General features: G+C 41.1%; 1 long non-coding RNA gene across 3 annotated transcripts in view; it reads left to right on the forward strand.

Annotated features, from left to right (window-relative positions):
- The first annotated feature begins 97 nt into the window (after nucleotides 1-97).
- The window catches only part of LOC144240362 (uncharacterized), a 74,169-nt gene continuing 61,295 nt past the window's right edge, over nucleotides 98-12,971 (forward strand). For all 3 annotated transcript variants that reach the window (XR_013337692.1, XR_013337693.1, XR_013337691.1), the window contains exons 1-2: nucleotides 98-215; nucleotides 1,248-1,341. This is a non-coding gene — a long non-coding RNA (uncharacterized LOC144240362). The remainder of the gene's footprint in view (nucleotides 216-1,247; nucleotides 1,342-12,971) is intronic.

Raw genomic sequence — 12,971 nt, forward strand, 5'->3', positions numbered from 1 at the left:
ACGCCGCCTCCCGGGCTGCCCGGCCCCCGCCGGCCCCTCCCTCTCGGCTCTGCGCTGGGAGCGTGGCCGCAGCGCGCTCGGCTCCCGCGCCCTCCGCTCCACGCCTCCTGGGCGCAGAGGCTACGCCGGCAGCCGTCTCTTAGGAGATTTCTCCGCAGTGGGGACGGGGGTCAGGATTTGCAGGCGAGCAAGGACAGAGAGGAGAAATCGAACAGGTCGGTGACGCGCCTGATTCCCAAAGCCTGAAAGTGCTGCCAACTTTGGGGTTATCTCTGCCGGGCACCTCCTCTCCCAATTATCTGCAGAAAGTGACGGCAGTCACATATTTCTTAGGAGGCCACGTAATGTGTAATGGTGGAAAAGGCGGGCAGTGAAAAGGCATAAAGGCCTGCAGGGCTCTGTGTGTTCAGGCCCAGGGTTCCTGAAGTCTAGGGTTTGGAAGGTTGAGACGCTGAAGGATCTTGATTCTTACAGGCTGACTTTTCATGTAATGGGTGATGAAATTGAGACCCAGGACACAGTGTCATTTTGAGTCACAGGGTTCAAGTGCTGACTCCCAGCCCAGTGCCCTTTCCTGCCCTGTTTGGAAAGCAAGATTTCCCAGACCACAAAGAATTGAGTCCGCCTTTTTGGGGATCAGAGGCAAGGATCTGGGCTAACGAGTGGAAGAAGATGAGACAACCAGGTTACTGAGGGAAACCCCTTTTAGCCAGCCCTGGGACCACCACCAAAACTGTCCAGACCCCCTCCCCTCCCCCCAAGGAAAAACCTTTGCGGCTTTCAGCTCACCATTTTCCACTCTCCTCACCCTCCATCCTCGTCCTGAATTCTGTCTTGGAGAAGGTTTCATGCCTTCCTGAGACTGGGTGAATGTCCTCATATCTAGAAAGCTCACTACCTCTGATTTTGACTAAAACTCTATACTCAGACCTGTACACTTAGGCTTGATAAGAGAAGCCTTGGGAACTTACAAATCCCTTTTCTCCCACCAAAACCAGGCATTTAAAGACTGCTGTCTTGCTAAGGATCTCAAGGTTCTATTTTGAAAGTCATAGGCTGAACTTTTAAAATCTTTTTATTTTGGAAATTTTAGATGTATACAATTGTAAGAGAATAGTATAAGGAACCTCCATGCGGCCATCACCCAGCTCAAACACTTATCAAGTCATGGCCAGTCATGGTTTCATCTATACCTCTCTTTTGTGTGCCATCATTTTATTTTATTTTTATTTTATTTTTCTAAGCAGGCTGCAAGTCCAGTGTGGAGCCCAACAGGGGGCTTGACCTCACCACCCTGAGATCAAGACCTGAGCTGAGATCAAGAGGCCATTGATTAACTGAGTGAGTCACCCGGGCACCCCTCTGGTGCCATCCTTTTAAAGCAAATCCCAGACATATTATTTTATCTATAAATATTTACAGAAAGCAACCTATCAACCAATACTAGGGTTGTGTCAAAAAGACCGCAGAATCAATTAAAATAGGCTCCCACTAGGCAAGGATGGGTCATTTTGATCATCCAAAATTGGCAATAATTGCAACTGTTTCTAACCCATAGAATATGATTATAACTATAAGTTCATAATGATTCTAAAGCAATTCAATTGATTGGTCACTGTTGAGAGATAAAAGGGAATGAATTCATTATTTTGAAACTGTTTTAGAAAAAAATAATCATGCATTTATTCTGCCTTTTCTATTCAAAATAGACTTTAGGGTAACCAGTTAGGCTATCCTTTTACCCTATCTTTGTCTTTGTTTTTCTGGTCTAACCATCCTAACATTCTCTGATGCAAAGGGGTATCTTCTGTATAAGTCTCTGCTTAAGAGAAAAAGACTGTAATATATTTTTAGAAATTTTACTATAATTGGGGTGCCTGCATGCCTCAGTTGGTTAAGCCTCTGACGTGGGCTCAGGTCATAATCTGTGGTTCATGAGTTCGAGCCCCACATTGGGCTCTGTGCTGATGGCTAAGAGCCTGGAGCCTGCTTCCCCCACTTGCGCTTTGTCTCTCTCTCTAATAAATAAAAACATGTAAAAAATTTAAAGAAATATTCCTACAACCATAAAAAGCCAACTTTTTATTTTTAGAAACCTGCCTAAGTACAAACATTAGTTGGCATTATATTTACCCTTTTATTAGCTTTGATCTCTTTGAAGGTAGAGTTTATGGGAGTCAGTGGTAATTACTAGTTAAGAATGTTGAGCTCTTACAATTCTGGAGGGGAGTCTTTCAAAACTCAACAACGAATTTTGAAAAGCGTGGGATCATCCTTACACTAACATGGGATTTTTAATATAAAAGTGCCAAGAGGAGAAAGGAACCAGGTTCTGGTTCAAGATGTCGGCATAAGAGGATGGTGAACTCCCCTCTTCCTGGGAGATCACTGAATCTACAGCTACATGGGGAACAACTTCTCCTGAACAACAAAACAGAACAACCCAGAAACACTGGCTGAGCGACTATGTGTCAGCTAAAGAGGCTGGAACACAGTTTTGCCATAAACCCCTCCCACAGTCAGGAGTCAGGAAGGAGAACGAAACGCAGGGCTTCGCAGGACTTCTCCCTAAGGAGCTAAATGTTTGAACACCCTATCGGGCACCTCAAGTTTAAAGACCTGTATCTGAGAGATGAACCCCCAAAATGATTAGCTTTGAAAACCCATGGGGATCGCACTCAGTCCCACAAAGCTGTAATGATTTGAGAAGTCGCTCTTAAAGGGCTCACATGTTTCGGACTTAGCCACCCCAGGGTCCACAGCAGAAGCCCTGGTGAAGGGGTGCCTGAACTTGATGTGGGGGAGCCCCACGTGCACGACTGAGCGTCCCCGAGAGGGGCAGGCATCCTGTCTGACACGCATGTCCTGGGTCAGAGGCTGACGGGCGCCATCTTTGTGCCTTCCCTCTGCCTTGGGTCAGGGGCGGGATGCCATCTTTTCTTGGTTTATGTGTTTGTTTGTTTTTAAATGTTTATTTTTAAGAGAGATAGAGAGCACATGCAAGCGGGGTAGGGGCAGAGAGAGGAAACGAGGATGTGAAGCAGGCTCTGTGCTTACAGCAGAGAGGCCAATGTGGGAATCGAACTCACTAACCAGAGATCCATGCCCTGAGCCAAAGTAGGTCGCTCAACCGACAGAGCCGCCCAGGCGCCCCTGTCTGTTTGTTTTTAACTCCAGACATTTTTTCTTTCCTGGTTAGGCACCATCTCTACAGACTCCCTTTGCCTGACTCTAGCCTGTGGGCTGTCTTTGAACTTGACCTCTGCTGTATTCCACAGCCCCAGTATCTCCCAGAGGAGAGCTTTTGCACACGTCTGGTGCCCCAGTTTTTACTTGTGGTGCCCTGTGCTTTGCAGCTGCTACAGGGGAGGCCCCTTGATCACATGTGTGGTGGGTGGGGGTGGGGGTGACGTATTTCTGGGTCCCACAGGTCTGGGAAAATCAGAAAGTTCTTGGCAGGCTCCTCCCTCCCTCCCTAGGGCACTGCACCGACAGCAGCCTGAAACACACTTTCAGTCTTTCTGTGAAAGACGCTTATATGTTTATCTTGTAACTTCTACCTAAGGGGCAGGCTTGAGGTTTGGCACACATCCAGGGGTCTAGGTCCGTGCGCACTGTCTCTGTGCTCTCCTTCTCCCTTGCTACCGCTCTCTGGTATCTCCCCTAGAGGTGCATACACTTGCCTGGAGCTCTGATTTTTGTGCTGGCTGCCCAAGGGACACATCTGGGTCACTTGGCACTGGTGGGCTGTGGGGCGTATGTTTATGGCTCCATAGGATGATATGTGTTTGCATACTTTAAAAGCCAGTCCCTGAGGGTCTGGCTTCAGGTCAGCCTGCATCTAGGTGCCGACACCCTCCCCTTTGGGACACTAACAGGTCTAGGCACACCCTCAACTGCTAGGAGCGCTTACAAATAAAATAGGCTGCTTGGACAGTCACAAAGGTTTGAGAGACAGTGAAGAGCTAGGACAGGGTTGAACAATAAGGATCATGTCTTAGATCAGGCCACTCCTTAAAGACCGAAGACATGGCTATTTTATCCAATGCATAGAAATCAATACAGAGAGTCAAGGGAAATGAAGAAACAGGAATAGGTTCTAAACAAAAGAACGAGATAAAACCTCAGAGAAAACCCTTCACGAAACCTGCCAAAGGGATGCAAGTTAATAATTTACTAAGCACCCATATAATTTTCACATAGAAATATAGGATGGCATGGTTTATGATAGGATTGGCAAGTTCCCCTTGCTTCCGTCTAAAATGACATCCCAGTTGGCACTGTGCCTACAATTTCACCATTAGACATTTATTTGTTTGGCTTTTTATCTTACATCCTCTCCATAATAAATGGAGAATTTTTACACAGTGAATGGATCTAAAGCTATAATGATAGTAAGCAATTTTATGTTGTTTTTGACTTGCAAAGGAAAAACAGTCAAGTGAATTTTCATCCGAGGAAAGTGGAAGAGAGAGATAGCTGAGCCAGGAAGTTGTGGGCAACCAAGAGACAACATGAAATATTCAGTTTTTACTTTGTCAGTTTAACCACCTCTTTTTTCATTGTCTCCCCACCACACTACCTTCTTCCTTTCCTTCCTTCTTCCTTCCTCTGTGTCCTGATTACCTGCAGATATTGATACAAGAGAAGGATTCCTTGTGCACAAAAGCAGTAGCTCACATCCATGACTCTCATTAAATATTAGACCCAACGGGGGGGATATTTTTAAAAGACCACTGACAATGACTCTTTTCTTTCCCCCTTCCTTTGAGCTTCCTGAGGGCAAGAATTAGTATCATACATTTCCCAGCATCTAACACATTTGTTCAACATGTATATGTGGCATGAATTAATGAGTTGATGGCAAATAGCCACTCACAGTGGCTAAAAACAAAAGTTTTTGTTTCTTATTTACCCTACCTGGTGTGTGTGTGTGTGTGTGTGTGTGTGTGTGTGTGTGAATTTTGCTATGTCATGCTCACTCCTGGCTCCAAGCTGGTCACTATCCGGAACACTGCCAGTTGCCATTGGAGAAAAAAGCTGCATGGCAAATCTTGTACTTGACTTTAGAGCTTCTGCTCACATTTCATTGGTGAAGGCCACTTGCATGGCCATATGTTCAAGGGGGCAAGAAGGTACATTTGCATTACATGTTTGGGAAAAAACGGATAGATTTGGTGGCCAGCACTAATGACTACCGTGGTGGAGAATCGGAGCAAACAAAGAGAACTAACGTAGGTTACATAGCAGCTATGAACTACAAGTTTCCATTTATCTCTTCAATCTCCTGACTTTTATCGCTATTATTATTCCCATTTTACAGATAAAGAAACTGAGGCTCAGTAAGGCTAAAGTAGCCTGTCCAGTATTGGTTCCAACGCCCAAGTTCTTTCTACTAATCCCCATTTTCCATGACTGAGATTTCTAGTCCCTGCCTAACGAAGAGGGGCACTTTTTGTGTTGTGAACATATCCTGAGGGGATTGCTGTGGGTTTTTTTCTCCTGCCAGCTGGGCTATAATCTAGGATAACTTTCTACTTCCAAAGATTTGTTTTGCTTATTTAAAAATCACAGGTGTAAATACCAAAATAAAATTCAGATGTTCTCTGAGAAATGTTCTTTGTCCCCCCAACTTTGGGTCGACTTTGTTTTCCTTCACACTTGTCTCATTTTTTGGACAGTGGCTCTCCCCTTCCAGCCCAGCCTAAACAGCATAAACCATAAAAGCAGGAACAGGTGTCTGTGGGATTGAGGGATGTAAGTACGGGCTCCTTTGCTTTTGACAGTGGTTTCTGCAATAGCACTTCAAGCAACACACCCAAATTCTTGCTCTTTCTTCTTTTTTTTATCCATTTAGGAAATGAGAAATGCTGAATGCCTGTGATTCTTACATTAGGGACAGGAATTTTTCCGGGCTTAACTGCCCAAGGAAACACAAGAATTGAGTTTCTCTGCAACACCAGCTCAGTTCAGGCCTTCTGGCCCCCAGGATCGGCACAGTGCTGAGGCACGGCTGCAGAGGAGGGCGGGAACATGGACTATTGATTCCCACAAGGGACCCAGAGTGTAAGCCTTGGCTGTCTTCGCAATTCTAGCAGGGACTTCCCGAATGACCTCCAGGTGTCTCTCCCTGCCTTGGAGCCACATTAGCAACAAAATAATGATAAATAATACTGGCAAAAGGAGAGCCGCTGGGGCACCTCAAACTACATTCTCTCTTTACCTATCTCTGCCTTGGAACTTCAATATAAAATAGTGTTTAAAATATTGGGAAAGAAGAGATGTGTGCCTTGAGCCTCATCTGTATTTAGGACAAGGAAGCAGGAATGTGCTGCTGTAGCTTTGGTTTTGAACGCGGAAATAAAATAGTTGTTTTATTCAACGTATTAAAGTAAATGAATGTATCACGAATCATTTTCCCAGCTCAAGGGTCTCAGGCTGTTCAGTTCAGCAACACCCCTCCCCCTCCAAAATGATGTATTTGCGGTGGTGGGTTTGGGGGTGCTGATACCCTGGGAACAGGCCTTGCTGACCCAACAGTGGGGCTCAGTTGATAAGTCTGTATGGGGCTCCTGCTCATCATCTCCCCAACTTAGACTTTATTAACAATAGTGATCGTTTCTTTTCCGCCTGCCACTCCCTTTTGCTTATTTCTCCATTTGTTCAGAATCAAGATGGAAGACAGGTGACATACTGAGCCCACTCTCTTTCAAAGTAGTAGGCTCCTTTTGTTATCACCTGATTTTTCCGATTTGGATGTTACCTGTCAAATTCCTATTATGAAAGAAAAGGATTTCTTGCTCTTACAGTGTTCTCCCACCCACTCCCTGGAGCCCTCACCTCAACATAAAACTCTTTCTCCATCCTTTCAATATCATTGTGTCGCCATTTTGAGTAAATTAATAGTCATGTCTTTAATCAATAATCCATCCTTTGCATTATGCAGATATAATCATCAGTTGAGCTGTATAGTATAGATTCACCCCAGACTCTCTGATGGAACTGTACGTTTTCCCTCGGTATTTCCAAACATCTCGGCTGATCTACCCGTTTCATGTTTTCCACTCAGGAGATACCACTCCTGAACCTCCTGCCACCTTCCTTGCCTGATCCTCTAGTTAAGAAATGTTTTTTCGGGGTGCCTGGGTGGCTTAGTCGGTTAAGCGTCCGACTTTCACTTAGGTCATGATCTCGCGGTTCGTGGGTTCGAGCCCCGCGTCGGGCTCTGTGCTGACTGCCGGCTCAGAGCCTGGAGCCTGTTTCAATCTGTGACTCCCTCTCTCTCTGACCCTCCCCTGCTCACGCTGTCTCTCTCTCTCTCCTAGAAATAAAACATTAAAAAAAAAAAAAATTTAAGAAATGTTTTTTCATCTCCATTTTCTATCTCACGAGGTTTTCAGATTTATCATTTAACCCTTCTAGTAGTAAAAAAAAAATCCACTTATTTTTTAATTTTTATTTTTAAAGATTTTCTTTTTACGTAATCTCTACACCAAACATGGGGCTCGAACTCACAACCCTAAGATCAAGGGTTTCATGCTTCACTGACTGAGCCAGTCAGGTGCCCCTGCATTTTTAACTTTTAAAAGCTCTATCTTGATCTTTGACTATTTCTTTCATATGTAGTTCTCTGCTTTTAGTCCTTAGTCTAGCAGCTTCTCTTCCCTTGCTTAATGTAAGCTTCATGAGGCCATGGACTTTCCCTGCTTTGTTCGTTACTTTATGTTCAACACCTAAAACAATGAGTACCTAGTAGAGGTTCAATAAAATCTTTGAATAAAAGAGAATACTTCTTTTTAAAAAATTTTTTTTAAGTTTTATTATTTATTTTTGAGATAAAGAGAGAGAGCATGAGTAGAGGAGGGGCAGAGAGAGAGGGAGACACAGGATCTGAAGAAGGCTTCAGGCTCTGGGCTGGCAGCACTTGGGCCTCAAACTCATGAACTGTGAGATCATGACCTGAGCCAAAATCGGATGCTCAACCAGCTGAGCCACCCAGGTGCTCCTGAAAGAGAATATTTCTTATAGCTTACTGCACATTGTCTTCTTCTTGAAGGTTCAGTTTCCTACAAGTTCCTTTTCACTGTTTATTCTGGCCTAGTTTTCTAAAATGTCTGGAGTACTTTGGTGTCTGTTAATAATTAAGAGTGAGGAGGGTGCCTGGCTTGCTCAGTCAGTAGAGCATGTGACTCTTGATCTCAGGGTGTCAGTTCGAGCCCCACACTGGTTGTGGAGATTACTTAAAAATAAAATCTTAAAAAAATAATTAAGAGTGAAACACTAAAATGCTAATTCAAAGCTCCCACTTGGATGGTACCTGTCAAGAAGAAGGCTTTGCTATAGGGTAGTCAAGTGGGGACTCAACCATTCCATTGTGGGAAACACACATGTCAGTATCTCTACATAACTTCTCTTTGGCTGATCAATTTCCCCGTGGGGGAGTTCCCAAGCTCCTGTCAGAGGTGTTTATTCCTGGCTGCTGGCATTTTGGGAGCTGAGCAAGAAAAGAGGTTGGTTGAGTTTCATCCTTCAGTTTACAGACTTTAAGGTAGTTCACATTGGACTATGGCTTTGCACTATGTCCCAGATAATTCTGGTTGAGCTTTTTCAGAGAGTCAACCTCCATTCTTCTGCCAGGTAGAGAGGGGCCATCTCCTAGCTACACAGGATGGAGAAGGATGTTTGAAGATGTAATTGCTTCTTTAAGACTTTCAGTGAGGCTTTCTATCTTCGGACCCAGCTTGTATCCTTGCTCAATCAGTTTTCTATTGCTGTTACTTAAAAAAAATAAATAAATAAACAATACAATCTTAGTGTCTTAATGCATTTATTATCTTTACAGTTCTCTAGGTCAGAGGTCCAGTATAGTCTCAGCTAAAAATGAAGGTGTCGGCAAAGCAATTTTTCTTGAAGCTCAAGGGGGAACATCTGTTTCGTGCTCATTCAGGTATTGAGAGGATTCTGTTCCATGCAGTTGTGGGACTGAGGTCTTCATTTCCTTTCTAGCTTTCAGCTGGAGACAGTGTTCAGTCTTCCTTTGTGGTTCATAATGAAGGCTAATAGATCACAGATGTTTTGTGTTTAGCCATTTGGTGTTTATTTCTATTCAATCCACTTTGGTCAGCACTGCAAATCTGCTTGATACTCCCTCCTCTCTCCTTTATCACACTCCAGTTTATTTATGTGGCATTAGTTTCCTCAGGCTGCCAAAACAAATTAGCCAAACTTGGTAGCTTAAAAACAACAGAAATTTATTCTCCTATAGTTCTGGATGCTAGAAGTCTGAAATCAATGCCAAATCAACCTTGACATTCTTTGGTTTTGACCTGCAACACTCCCTTCTTTGCCTCTTTCTTCATATGAACTTTGTCTCTGTGTGTCTCTCTATATCCTCTCCTCCCCCTATAAAAACACCAGTCATTGGTTTTAAGACCCACTCTAATCTGTGATGATTTCCTCTTGAATTCTTTAGCTAATGTCATTTGCAAAGATCCTATTTCCAAAAATGGTCCCACTCTGAAGTTTCAGGTAGACGTGAATTTGCTGGTGGGGTGGGATGTGTAGTTAGTCCAAGTCCAAGAAAACAATAAGCTTTGCCCACCTTCTGACCACTCCAGCCCTGCCAGCCAATGACATGAAACTGTGGCACTAAATTATATCATCCCCTTGTTTAGCCTACTTTAATTATTCTTTCGAGCAAGAGATTAGATTTCTCGTGCCTGGTCCCTTATTTTGAGGGACTATCATTGAGCTCTAGAACATTATCTATTACTTTTTTGGAATTCTCACTTAATTTGCCCCAATATCTCTATTTTACAGAAACTCATGATCATTGATAGTTTGGGATAGGGCTATATCCTGTGTTCATTGTAGATGGGACTCCCTTCACTATATAGTTTATTTTTTGTTGATTTGGAAGCATTCAGTGAAGCAAATTTAGACATACATTCATACTACTGCCTTTACTGAAAGACTGCTTTTTTTAAAGGGCTACATAGTATCTTCTGGGTGGATCACAATTTATTTAGCAATTCCTCAATTATTCCTCAAACAAATCATTATTTTTCAGTTATGAATCGCACTGCAGTGGACATTGTTATATATCTAACTCAGTGTGGAAAACCCTCTTGTTCCTCTTGAAGTCTCTTTCTTACTGTTGGGAGCTCTGGGAAGTCACACATGTCTTTCTCTAATGAGCGGAATGACAAGGATGAGTCTTTTCTGCTGATGCTCGTCCCTGGGTGTCTCCACTTTTCCCAATAACCAGTGGCGATTGTACCTTGTAATTAATCCACAGGGAGAGCCAATGAATCTCCAGTCTTGTCTTGGCAAAGTCCTTAGCAAAAGTATTAGGGAAGAGTCACTATTTTCCCTCAAATACTTCCTGTCTTGTCAGTTTCCCATTCCAGGCACATATCAGAATATAATGGAGAACGTCCTTTATTAAGAGTAATTTTCTTGTTCCTTACACAGAGCAGTCCATTCCATACTTACACAGAGTATGTCCATTCACAGACTTAGGACTGATGGTTAAAAGCCAGACTGGTTATTAAAATACTGAAATGTTTCTATACCACTTGGTAAATTTTATCATAGCAACAGTGATAGGCATGTATTTAAACTATAATATATTTTAGTTATAAACTATTTATTATAGACTATTATAGAAACTCACTATTTCTAATCAAATATTGTAGAATATCTCAACAACCCTTGATAAATGGTCACCCATCATAACAGCATCTGAGAAATAGTGAGAACTCTATAGGCAGTGGGCCAAAGTCCAGGAAACACTGCAGATAGGTTGTGTGTTCTTTTTAAAACTGTCTGTGATTTGGGAGAATGACCAGTTTCTTTTCATCCTGGAATTATAGTTGCTATCACAACTATATAGTGTTTTTTTATGTGTCTTTCATAGTTACCATGCTGTAATTCTTGTGTAAGTATATATTTTAATGTTTTGAAATGTAAGGATTTATAGCAAAATGTTGAATAGAAATGCCTAGAATGAAGGGACAACAAAGTTTGGATTTGTTTCCAATATTTCTATTGAATATAACAAACAGGAATAATTTGCTTCTGTGGGAGTATAAAGAAGAAATGACATCAAAGTTATTTTATTAAAAGGAAAAAATTATAAACATTTTATTAAATTAGGAAACAAGTTCTGTTAAATCTTATGATTTAAACAAAAACAAATTTATGATCCTCATTAAGGAAAAACATTTTTAAATATCAAGAGTGGGGGCACCTGGGTGGCTCAGTCAGTTAAGTATGTGACTTCGGCTCAAGTTATGATCTCATGGTTTGTGAGTTCAAGCCCCACATTGGGCTCTCTTCTGTCAGCACAGGGCCTGCTTCAGATCCTTTGTCCTCACTCTCTGTCCCTTCCCCACTTGCATGATCTCTTTCTCTCTCAAAAATAAATACGTATTAAAAATTTTTTAAATAAATATCAAGAGTGAGTGAAATAGTAAAAATTCAAAAGTTCAGTACAAATTTCAAAAGGCTGAAAAGTCAAATTCCTGAGAAAGTAAGTGAAGTCACTTGAAAATCCTAAAAAATGATAGACATTTTAAGGCATGAATATCTAATAGAACTGTGAAAAAACAATAACGTCAATATAGATACATAATTATAATCTATATTTGTAGTCCTGGATTGCTAAAAGCATGTTTACTGACAAGAGAAAACTACTTTTTGGAAAACATAAATCAAGATAGTAAAATTTCGATCGTTATTGATGATGTTTCAATTGCTCTATGTAAACATAGAATAATTGCCTTTAAATGAAAAATTCAGTACTTTGAAGAAAATTGGAAACATTTTTCTTTTCGATATTGATGTAATAAGCTGACATAAATATGTCATAAAGAGCTGACATAAAAGAGATCTTACATGCTATGTAAGTTTTTGTCGGTGGTGCCAGAGACAAATGATTGCAGTGAAATATGTTGACATAAAAAACTCTACTGAACTTTATACAGATATTCTAGTGTAATGTTAGGAAGAAAATGTGGAATTTTAACCATAATTAATTTTTTTTTCTGAATATTTAAATTTGGTATTAATAGCCATATTCAATAATTTCTGGATAATGCAATTAATGATATAAAATACATATTCCTGATAACTTTATTTATACTACTATTCATCATATATACCTCAGAATTACCCAATATTTTAGAAGAGATGGGAGGTAAAGTAATGAAAATTAGAAAAATTTTTGCCTCCCAATTGGCAGCTTATAGTGCTAGAGCTGAAAAATAATTGGAAGTTATGCCATTATTAGAAATTATTAAAGAGGGTAGCTAAATATTTGAGAAATGAAAAAATTCATTTTGAAATGAATTGGAGAATAAGGGCTTTTAAAATGTCTTTACTGAGATGTAATGCACATACCGTTAAATTTATATTTTTAAAATGTACAATTCAATTGTTTTCAGTGAAGAAGAAATATTATTTAGTGAAGAAGAAATTATATTGGCAATGAATGGTGGTCTAATCTGAAACATCTGATGTGGAAAAATAAGGAAGGGTGGGTCCCTCAACAGTGCTGTTTTTTTTTTTCTTCAATATTGTTTTGACTATTCTGGGTCCTTTGCATTTCCATATGAATTGTAGGACCAGCTCATTTATTTCAGCAAGTAAGTCACCTAGGATTTTGATAGGGATTGTGTTGAATCTGTAGATCAGTTTGGGGAATGTTGCTATATATTGAGTCCTTCAATTCATGAACGTGGGAATTTTTTCCATTTACTTACGTCTTCTTTCAACACTGTTTTATAGCTTTTCAGAGTCCATATTTTATATCTCTTTAAAATTTAATTCTAACTATCTCATTTTTTCAAAGCTGTTATGAATGGGTAAGTTTATTTATTTATTTTTGAGAGACAGAACATCAGCAGAGGAATGGCATAGAGAGAGGGAGAGAAAATCCCAAGCAGGCTCTGCGCTGTCAGCATGGAGCC

This window comes from Crocuta crocuta, unplaced genomic scaffold (genome assembly GCF_008692635.1).
Source record: "Crocuta crocuta isolate KB4526 unplaced genomic scaffold, BGI_CrCroc_1.0 scaffold425, whole genome shotgun sequence".
In the NCBI taxonomy this organism is placed as follows: domain Eukaryota; kingdom Metazoa; phylum Chordata; class Mammalia; order Carnivora; family Hyaenidae; genus Crocuta; species Crocuta crocuta.